Here is a 12,183-nt window from a genome sequence, read left to right on the forward strand (position 1 = left end):
TGCTAATAGTAGGACTAAATTTGTTGTTACTTTGTTACTTACTAATATTAAACTACTTGTTTCATTGTAGCCAAGCACCAGCTCTTACCCACCTGATAGTAGAAGTACACCAGCACCAGCAAGGACTGCAGCCTCTGCTGCTACCACTGCTGGTGGATCATCAAGGAGGGCAACATCTGCTACCAGTCCAGCTCCGGCAAGGAGGGCAACATCTGCTGCTGCAACAGGTGCTGCTACTAATACCACACCAGATAGGAGGCCAACTAGATCAGTTGCTGCTAGTGCACCAGCTGCTCCCAAGGGTAAGGCAGCAAACAGTAAATCTTCATCAGCTGCTCCCAAGAGTAAGGCACCAGCTGCTCCCAAGGGTAAGGCACCAGCAACCAGATCTTCATCAGCTGTTGCAAAGGGACCAAAGTTAGCTTTCATGCCTCAAAGACCAACTGATGGTTCCTAGAGAGTTAGGAGGCCCAGCAACAGAATGAAGGGATACTTGACTGTCTCTGGTGCAGAATGGTGACAATGTTGTCTTGATGCTGTATCAAACTATGGCATTTTGGTTGTGTTGTTAAACTATGTTGTGTTGGTACTGTTCTGCTACTCCAGTTATGATCCTTCTGTCAAACATTGGAATTCTAGTAGTCCTGTGATGATCAACTGTGATGATCAATTTGTGTCAAACTATGGCATTCTAGTAGTACTGTGATACTCTTGCGGTGATGGTGTACTCCTGATGCTGTGATACTCTTGATGTTGTCATACTCTTGATGATGTGATAGTCTTGATGCTGTGATACTCTTGATGCCTCGATGTCGATAAAAAGCCAAAAACCATCACTTGACCCTACTTGATGCCTCGGCGTCGATAAAAAGCCAAAAAACATCAGTTGACCCTACTTGATTCCTCGGCGTCGATAAAAAGCCAAAAACCATAACTTGACCCTACTTGATGCCTCAGCGTCGATAAATAGCCAAAAACCATCATTTGAACCTACTTGATGCCTCGGCGTCGATAAAAAGCAAAAAAAAATCCTAACTTGACCCTACTTGAAGCCTCGACGTCGACAAAAAGCCAAAAATCCTAACTTGACCCTACTTGATGCCTCGACGTCGATAAAAAGCCAAAAACCATCACTTGACCCTACTTGATGCCTCGGCGTCGACAAAAAGCCAAAAACCCTAACTTGACCCTACTTGATGCCTCGGTGTCAATAAAAAGCCAAAAACCCTCACTTGACCCTACTTGAAGGCTCGGCGTCGACAAAAAGCCAAAAACCATCACTTGACCCTACTTGATGCCTCGGCGTCGATAAAAAGCAAAAACCCATCACTTGACTCTACTTGATGCCTCGGCGTCGATAAAAAGCCAAAAACCCTAACTTGACCCTACTTGATGCCTCGGCGTCAATAAATAGCCAAAAACCACCACTTGACCCTACTTGATGCCTCAGCATCGATAAAAATCCAAAACCCTAACTTGACCCTAAGCCTCGACGTTGACAAAAAGCCAAAAACCCTAACTTGACCCTACTTGATGCCTCGACGTCGATAAAAAGCCAAAAACCATCACTTACCCTACTTGATGCCTCGGCGTCGACAAAAAGCCAAAAAACCCTAACTTGACCCTACTTGATGCCTCGGCGTCGATAAAAAGCCAAAAACCCTCACTTGACCCTACTTGAAACCTCGGCGTCGACAAAAAGCCAAAAACCCTCACTTGACCCTACTCACAATCATCAGTTGAGGAGAAACATACTAAAGCCAAAATCATCAATTGCAAACATCTTACTTAAGATAACATTAACCAGTGATACGTCCATTTTGCATCATGCTTTTATATTGATATTTATTGCATTATGGGCTGTTATTACACGTTATGTCACGATACTTATGCCTATTTCTCTCTTATTTTACAAGGTTTACATGAAGAGGGAGAATGCCGACAGCTGGGATTCTGGGCTGGAAAAGGAGCAAATATTAGAGACCTATTCTACACAGCTCCAAAAGTCCTGAAACTCCACGAAAGTCATTTTTGGAATTAATAAAAACTACTGGCGAAAGAATCAACTTCAGGGGGCCACACCCTGTCCACGAGGGTGCCCCCCCAGGGCGCGCCCCCTGCCTTGTGGGCCCCCTGGCAGCCTTCCGATGACCATCTTCTGCTATATGAAGTCTTTTACCGTGGAAAAAAATCATAAGCAAGCTTTCAGGATGAAACTCCGCCGCCATGAGGCGGAACCAATCTAGGGCTCCGGCGGAGCTGTTCTGCCGGGGAAACATCCCTCCGGGAGGGTGAAATCATCACCATCGTCATCACCAACGATCCTCTCATCGGGAGGGGGCCAATCTCCATCAACATCTTCACCAGCACCATCTCCTCTCAAACCCTAATTCATCTCTTGTATTCAATCTTTGTCTCAAAACCTCAGATTGGTACCTGTGGGTCACTAGTAGTGTTGATTACTCCTTGTAGTTGATGCTAGTTATGTGAACGTCGACTACATGACACTTCACCATCATTTGGGCCTAGAGGAGGGCATTGGGAAGTAATAAGTAGATGATGGATTGCTAGAGTGACAGAAGCTTAAACCCTAGTTTATGCGTTGCTTCACAGGGGGCTGATTTGGATCCACATATTTCATGCTATGGTTAGGTTTACTTCTGTGCCCCTAAATCGAACCCACATGTTTCATGCTATGGTTAGGTTTACTTCTGTGCCCCTATTGCAAGCATCCGCAACTACAAAAGAAGGTGCCCCTTTCTTGTACTTCTTTTGTAGTTGCGGATGCTTGCAATAGGGGTTAATCATAAGTGGGATGCTTGTACAAGAAAGGGCAGTACCCAAGCACCGGTCCACCGACATATCAAATTATCAAAGTAACAAACGTGAATTATATGAGCGTGATGAAAACTAGCTTGACGATAATTCCCATGTGTGCTCAGGAGCGCTTTTCTATGTATAAGAACCTGTCCAGGCTTGTCCTTTGCTACAAAAAGGATTGGTCCACCATGCTGCACCTTATTTACTTTCATTGCTTGTTTCTCGTTACGGATTACCTTATCACAAAACTATCTATTACTGATAATTTCAATGCTTGCAGAGAAAACCTTACTAAAAACCGCTTGTCATTCCTTTTGCTCCTCGTTGGGTTCGACACTCTTACTTATCGAAAGGACTACGATAGATCCCCTACACTTGTGGGTCATCAACCATCTCTAAATACCAACACATTCAGCACTAGTTCAAATCCATACATAATCATAGCTTGACATTCACCACTAGTTCAAATACCACCACATTCAGCACTAGTTCAAATGCAAACATCTTACTTAAGATTACATATCCATAGTTCAAGAGTACTCATAGTTAATAGAATTTAAACTACTATCATTACAACAAATGCCAAACCACACCCTGCAAAAGGTCAGCAAATGCCAAATGATATTGCCCATTCTTCTTGCACTGCTTATCCATTTATGATGGCCTTGATCCCCTCCAGCTTCACATTGCTCTCTTCAACTGTCTTTTTGAGCCCATCAATGTGGATATGCAAATTCTTCCTTTCTTCAGCTAGCTTCAACTTCATGTTCCTAATGACAGTTGCCTGAGCAGCTGCTATGTTCTTCACAGTGTCATACTTCTCCTACAACATGGTGGTTTCAACATCTTTCCTTTGTATCACTGCCCTCTTCTCCTGGGCATCCATAAGTGCATTGACATCTTCAACCAACTTCTCATAGGCTGCCTAGAGTTTCTTGTTCTCTTGTGTCAGGTCATGAACAGCAAATGAATGCATCAGACATTCCTCAGTCCTGTCTATCTTAGTCTATTCATACATAGACCATAACTTGGACAGTGCATTCTCAAGGGTATTGGGCCAAGATGGATCAATCCACTCTACTAGTCCACATTTTTACCTTCCTAAAAAACAATATTAACATAAAGAATTACATAACAGTGACTTGCTTACAATGATAGGCTAGATTAGTTTATAATAAACAATGTTGGTGTGCTAACCCATGAATCTTTTGTCCTAAAATAAGCTAACATGGCAGAGTTAGCAAAATGACCTAACTAAACAATGTTGCCAGATCAAGACTAAACAATGCTGGTGTGCTAAACCATGCATCTTCTATCTTAAAATAAGCTAACCTGGCAGAGTTAACAAAATGACCTAACTAAACAATGTTGCTAGCCAGACTAAACAATGCTGGCAGAGTAAACAATTAATGAATCCACTGTCCAAACTCACAATATAATATAATGCCTACTGGAGTGCCACATTACATGTCCATAGAAAACAAATGACAGATCTGTTAAGTTAATCAACAACTTCCCCAAATATACATGCCTGCCAGTGCAAACACATGATAGATCTGTCATAGTTAAGTTGGAACCATACCTTCTCTGTACAACAAAGAAACCTCCTGCTAGTGTGAATCCCTTCGAAGGCAACACGCCTTTCTGCTACCTTCCCGTGTCCATGGCACAAAACATACATATCTGTCTTAGAGCCCTCGAAATCCGAGTCTTCGGTACTAGCTGGAACCTGGAGTGTAAAGGAATGACAGAGATTTGGTCCATTGTTTGAAAAGAAGCTCATTCGAGAAATCCCCAAATATCAAACCCTAACCCTAACTCTGTGAACTAACCTTAATGGCGCCGTCATCGGAAGCTGAGCTCATGTACTCCCTGGTGTGCTTGCTGCTATCCGACCCATCACTCCACGACACCATGGCGCTGCGGAGGCGCGGCGGCGACGGATGCAGCGACCAAGAATAGAGCGTTGAGCGAGAGATGCACGAGCGAGGAGTGAGCAAGAAGAGTGGAAAAGTGGCAACAGTTCACGCTTTAGACAGCTAAAGGAACGAACGGCGATGACTGCGTCGTCTAACACCGTCTGCCGGCTGTTGGGACGGCCTAGAGTGCCACGTAGGCGAAAAACGGGCCCGACCTGTCATAAACTCACTAAACACGGCCTGATCCGCCGATCAGTGGTTTTTGCAAAACAATTACGTGAGACATGGTGCTTTCTGCAGCGATTCTGTATCCTAGTGTTTTTCGCAAACCTAGCCCTCAAAGTTGTGGTTTTAAGCAATTTACTCGGCCTTTTTATTACCAATATTTCTAACATGCGAGAACAGGAAAAACAATGAAATAAATTTTTTTTTGAATAAATGGAAATAAAATGTCATCTCGGATACAATGGGATTGCATGAATGTTCGACTGAGCACGAGAAAAACATAGGAATCTTCACATGAGATTAGAGTGGTTTGAATTTTTCTATGAAATCTAAATAATAATTGAAAAATCCTATGGATTGCGTTCCGACGAATCAGGGCACTCCGCCTCCTGCTCCGACGTGTGAGAGCGGCAGTACTCCGCCTAGGCCTCCTTCTCCGCCTGCTCCAGTGCGTCCGAGCAGCCCGCCTCCTCCTTCTCCGCCTTGTAAGCAACGGCGGAGGAAAGACGCTGCCGCTCCGGCCGCTCCGGCACGTCGTAGTGCTCCGCCTCCTTCTTTAGTGCCTCGTAAGCAACAAAAGAAGACAGCCGCAGCCGCTCCGGCTGCTCCAGCGTCTAGCAGTACAGCCAGAGGCGGGAGGCAATACAGATTCGGTCCATCTCGCAAGCCTATAGAGAAGTTACCATATGAGATGACCGTGGAGGAAAACGAGCAGGTCGTTCAAGGCCAAGTGAACGACTTCTTTGAAGCGGTAAGAGCTAAGAAAGATCCACCTCCGGAGGATAAGCTAGATCTGGTGAAAGCGAAGCGCACTTTGGATGCCCTGAAGCGAGCACCAACGTGTCCACCACAAACCAACTATGAACGCATTATTGAAAGGACATATATGGACGCGAAGCGGTCGGTAAGTACCTGCAGTGATCAAAGGTTAGCAGAACAAATAAGTGGGAAAACAATTCCCCAGCTTGGTGAACAAGCAAAGCAATCATGCCCCCCACTCAAGGTGTATAGCGATATCGTTGCTAATCTTCCAGGGATGCTGCCCAGTACCAATCCTAGAGATTACATGCCTGACGTTGCACTTTTTGATACACTAGAGGTGGACACATTCAGATACCGGCACGGTAAGCCTCTCGTCAAACCTGGTCATCCTCCTCTAACAACGATGATGCAAAGATTCCATGATGGGTACATGACATCTGCAGCAAGTGTGGGAAGGATACTTTGACGCTGAGAGTTAAATAGGAGCACGACCTCGTTGGAATTGATTTGTTGTCTATTCCATATGAGGAGTTCTTCCAGTTTTCAATCAAAAGGCCCTCGACAAAGTAATCATCACTTGCTACTGTCTGTAAGTACTACTTCTGTAATTAAGTCTCTATATATAGCTCAGCTCTTTCATTTGCATGTATATATAATTATCCTCGCTATATTATGCAGATTGAAGATCGCTGAATCCAAGAAAAGACAAATCGGTGATATTGGGTTCATTAACACAAATCTCATAGATGAATGGAGTGTTAAACATGATGCTAAACAAACCGAGGCCAACTTGCTACGATCGTTACTTCTAAATCAAAACAAAGATACAATACTCTTTCCTTACGAATTCAAGTGGGTGTTATTGTCTTGTGCATATTCAGTTTCCCTTATTACTCGAGGTTATAGTAATGTAACTGATGAGTTATGCATGAGTGCGCAGCTTCCACTTTATTCCGCTAGAGATTAAGCTTGAGAAGGGACTAGTAAACGTCATAGACTCGAGACGAAAAGATCCCGAGGAGTATGCGACCATGACTAAAATGCTCGAGAAGTAAGTTCAATCGATCATTATCACACCATATTGGCAACTTTGTTCATTTCTTGATATCAAGTAATTTTTTTCTTTGTCTGGTAGGGTTTGGAAATAGTTCACCGCACAAGCTCTGGGACTGCTGGCGGAGCTGCGATTTAAACACCCGAAAGTAAGTACTACTAGCTAGTTCCACGCATCTCCCATTGATTCTAGCTAGTTTCATCAATACCATTTAGCATGCTTGCTTATCAGTTTGATTGGCCTCTATTTCTTTTAAAGTGGTTGTGGCGGGAACACGGGAATGATTTCTGTCAAAAATACATTTGCGAGTTCATCCGCCACACGACCTATGAGTGGGGCTACTCTGACAAACAATATGAAGTACGTAAGCAATAATATTCACAATTTTATTTTATTACCATCGTTTGTGTTGAGTTTCATTCATATATAATGTATTGACCCCCTTCTTCAAATTAGATGTTTCAGATGCGGGATGAACTTGAGTTCAGATGTTCTTTCTTGACCGCATACTAGCAATTCAAAGTAATTGGCGGGATTCTTTCTCTACCACGTCATCAATAAAGACGGAGAATACCATGTGGAACTTGAGTTCAGATGTTACACTACTGGAATCAGCTTCTTTGTCGTCCGCCATGGCAGACGGCAAAGGAATAGATCCCGGACGGCAAACTTCTTTGCCGCCCGCTAGTACTCGGCAAACTGTCCGTCTGAACACTTTGTCGTCCGCTAGTAGACAGCAAACTGTCTGTCTGAACAGGTGCCAGCAAAGGCCTTCTTTACCATCCACTTCCTAGAAACGGACAACAAAGGATTGTGCCGTCCGCCATCTGAGGCCAGCAGACGGCAAAGACACTGGACGGCAGTGGGGTGGCGTCAGAGCTGTTAAGGGGTTAACGACGCTCTTTGTCGTCCGCCAGCGGACGGCACTGAGTCAAAGCTCTTTGTCGTCTGCTGACGGACGTCAAAGAGCTCAGTTAGGCCAGCACTAGGAAGCTGCCACATGGCCAGCTATGTCGTCTGCCAGCAAACGACAAAGATTCAAAGGTCTTTGTCGTCCGCCAGCGGACGGCAAACTGTCCAAATAGGCAGCCAATGTTCACAGTTTCAACAGGTAGCTGCCACGTGTCCTCTTTGCCGTCTACTAGCAGACGACAAAGCTCTTTGCCGTCCGCTAGAGGATGGCAAAGAGGCTATATATCCCCTGTTTTTATTTATATCCATTTAATTTCACTGGAATTCACACACAGCTATACATATTTTTTTTCACGGGCACAGCAGACATATGATGTATCCAACACATAGCTCCATCCATGACAACATACATACATAAGAAACACAGTTTCATCCATACATCTTACACTAATATCACAATGTTCATCCAACACATTGTTCCATGCATCCATATAACAAGTTCCACATTATTCTTCGATAGAAACGAAAAGAAGAACAGAAAAGCAAGCACTCCATCCATGCAAGCTTCCATATAGTGAATTAAATCTGCAAAATGGGAAACAAGAAAGTTAGAAGAAGAAAAAAACTAGAAGAAGAAGAAGAAGAAGAAGAAGAAGAAGAAGAAGAAGGAGAAGAAGACTAGAAGAAGAAGAAGAAGTAGAACTTCTTCTTCTTCTTCTTTTCTTCCTATTCCTTCTTTTCTTCCTCTTCCTTGATTTTCTTCATCTTATTATGTCATTTGTGGACAAAATAGGCTAAATTATGTCATAAATGGACTAAATAGGCTAAATAAGAAGAAAAATGCCATTTTTGAGCTAACGTAGCAAATTATGCCATTTTTGACCTAACTAAGCTTATTGTGTCATTTTAAAGGACAACAAGCTAAGTATATGACATTTATGAGGTTAGCAAGGTGATGATGCCATTTACGAATAAAAACAAGTAAGAGGAGGAAAAGAAGAAGAAGAAGAAGAAGAAGAAGAAGAAGAAGAAGAAGAAGAAGAAGAAGAAGAAGAAGAAGACTAGAAGAAGAAGAAGAAGAAGAAGAAGAAGTAGAACTTATTCTTCTTCTTTTCTTCCTATTCCTTCTTTTCTTCCTCTTCCTTCATTTTCTTCATCTTATTATGTCATTTGTGGACAAAATAGGCTAAATTATGTCATAAATGGACTAAATAAGAAGAAAAATGCCATTTTGAGCTAACGTAGCAAATTATGCCATTTTTTACCTAACTAAGCTTATTGTGTCATTTTAGAGGACAATAAGCTAAGTATATGACATTTATGAGGTTAGCAAGGTTATGATGCCTTTTACGAATAAAAACAAGTAAGAGGAGGAAAAGAAGAAGAAGAAGAAGAAGAAGAAGAAGAAGAAGAATAGAAGAAGAAGAAGAAGAAGAAGAAGAAGATCTTCTTCTTCTTCTTCTTCTTCTTTTCTTCCTATTCCTTCTTTCCTTCCTCTTCCTTGATTTTCTTCATCTTATTATGTCATTTGTGGACTAAATAGGCTAAATTATGTCATAAATGGACTAAACAGGCTAAATAAGAAGAAAAATACCGTTATCATGGAAGTGTAGGAATGGTCGGGGCTATGCCAGTGGCAGACCGAGGTGAAGGACCGGTCGGGGTTCCGACATTGGCAGATGCAGAAGGATTGGTCGATGCTTGTTGGGAGCGAAGCTGAACCAAAGATCATTTCCAATAATGTCTCATTAGCATGATTCAAACTGAAATGTGAATATTAGTAACTAAGGACCATTCAAATCAAACTCACCGTGGTCGCCGGAGCAATCTAGGGCATCAGCGGAGGGGCCTGACTATTTTTCTCACACATGGTCTGCACATTTGGTTCTCACGAGTTAGTCATATTAGTTAGTAATGTGAACATTACGTGCATGATTGGGCTAATATGCACGAGAAACATACCACGATGAGCTCGTATAGGGCCCGGTGAGACGCCTCGTTGCGGTTCCTCTCCTCCTCCAACAGCTTAGCCGTCGTCTCCTCCCTCTCCCTCTCCCTCTCCCACTCCGCCTCTGCTATATCTTGAGCTTGCATTGGTTTTCCTCGAAGAGGAGAGGGTGATGCAGCAATAGTAGCGTAAGTATTTCCCTCAGTTTTTGAGAACCAAGGTATCAATCCAGTAGGAGGCTCCTCAAAAGTCCCACGCACCTACACAAACAAACTGAGAACTCGCAACCAACGTGATAAAGGGGTTGTCAATCCCTTGACGGCCACTTGCAAAAGTGAGATCTAATAAAGATAATAAGATAAGATAAATATATTTTTTGGAATTTTATAATATAGATGCAAAAAGTAAAGATGCAAATAAAAGTAGATTGAAAGCAAATATGATAAGAGATAGACCCGGGGGCCATAGGTTTCACTAGTGGCTTCTCTCAAGATAGCATAAGTATTACGGTGGGTGAACAAATTACTGTCGAGCAATTGATAGAAAAGCGAATAACTATGAGATTATCTAGGCATGATCATGTATATAGGCATCACGTCCATAACAAGTAGACCAACTCCTGCCTGCATCTACTACTATTACTCCACACATCGACCGACTCCTGCCTGCATCTAGAGTATTAAGTTCATAAGAACAGAGTTAAGCCTTAAGCAAGATGACATGCTGTAGAGGGATAAACTCAAGCAATATGATATAAACCCCATCTTATTATCCTCGATGGCAACAATACAATACGTGTCTTGCAACCCTTTCTGTCACTGGGTAAGAACACCGCAAGATTGAATCCAAAGCTAAACACTTCTCCCATGGCAAGAAAGATCAATCTAGTAGGCCAAACCAAACTGATAATTCGAAGAGACTTGCAAAGATCAATCATACATAAAAGAATTCAGAGAAGATTCAAATATTATTCATAGATAAACTTGATCATAAACCCACAATTTATCGGATCTCGACAAACACACCGCAAAAAGAGATTACATCGAATAGATCTCCACAAGAGAGGGGGAGAACATTGTATTGAGATCCAAAAAGAGAGAAGAAGCCATCTAGCTAATAACTATGGACCCGTAGGTCTGTGGTAAACTACTCACAACTCATCGTAGGGGCTATGGTGTTGATGTAGAAGCCCTCCATGGTCGATTCCCCCTCCGGCAGAGTGCCGGCGAAGGCTCCAAGATGGGATCTCACGGATACAGAAGGTTACGGTGGTGGAAATTGTGTTTCATCTGCCTCCTGGATGTTTTCGGGGTACGTAGGTATATATAGGAGGAAGAAGTACGTAGGTGGCCGCCCGAGGGGCCCACGAGACAGGGGGGTGCGCCCTATAGGGGGGCGCCCCCTCCTATCTCGTGGGAGCCTCGGCTGCTTCTTGACTTGCACTCCAAGTCCTCTGGATCACGTTCGTTCCAAAAATCACGCTCCCGAAGGTTTCATTCCGTTTGGACTCCGTTTGATATTCCTTTTCTTTGAAATACTCAAATAGGCAAAAAAAAACAGCAATATGGGTTGGGCCTCCGGTTAGTAGGTTAGTCCCAAAAATGATATAAATGTGTAAAATAAAGCCCATAAACATCCAAAAGGGGTAATATAATAGCATGGAACAATCAAAAAGTATAGATACGTTGGAGACGTATCAAGCATCCCCAAGCTTAATTCCCGCTCGTCCTCGAGTAGGTAAATGATAAAAAAGAAATTTTTGATGTAAAAAAATGCTACCTAGCATAATTCTCAATGTAATTTTCTTTATTGTGGCATGAATGTTTAGATCCAAATGATACAAAATAAAAGTTCATATTGACATAAGAAATAGTAACACTTCAAACATACTAATCAAAGTAATCATGTATTCTCAAAATAACATGGCCAAAGAAAGTTATCCCTACAAAATCATATAGTCTGGCTATTGCTCTATCTTCATCACACAAAGTATTTAATCATGCACAACTCCGATGACAAGCCAAGCAATTGTTTCATACTTTAATAATCTCAAACTCTTTCAACTTTCACGCAATACATGAGCGCGAGCCATGGACATAGCACTATATGTGGAATAGAGTGGTGGTTGTGGAGAAGACAAAAAAAGAAGATAGTCTCACATCAACTAGGCGTATCAACGGGCTATGGAGATGCCCATTAATAGATATCAATGTGAGTGAGTAGGGATTGCCATGCAACGGATGCACTAGAGCTATAAATATATGAAAGCTCAACAAGAGAAACCAAGTGGGTGTGCATCCAACTCGCTTGCTCACGAACTCCTAGGGCATTTTGAGGAAGCCCATCATTGGAATATACAAGCCAAGTTCTATAATGAAAAATTCCCACTAGTATATGAAAGTGACAACATACGAGACTCTCTATCATGAAGATCATGGTGCTATTTTGAAGCACAAGTGTGGAAAAAGGAGATAGTAGCATTGTCCCTTCTCTCTTTTTTTTTATTTTATTTTTTTCTTCTTTTTTCTTTTTTTTCTTTTTTT

The sequence above is a fragment of the Triticum aestivum genome, chromosome 2B (assembly GCF_018294505.1).
Source record: "Triticum aestivum cultivar Chinese Spring chromosome 2B, IWGSC CS RefSeq v2.1, whole genome shotgun sequence".
In the NCBI taxonomy this organism is placed as follows: domain Eukaryota; kingdom Viridiplantae; phylum Streptophyta; class Magnoliopsida; order Poales; family Poaceae; genus Triticum; species Triticum aestivum.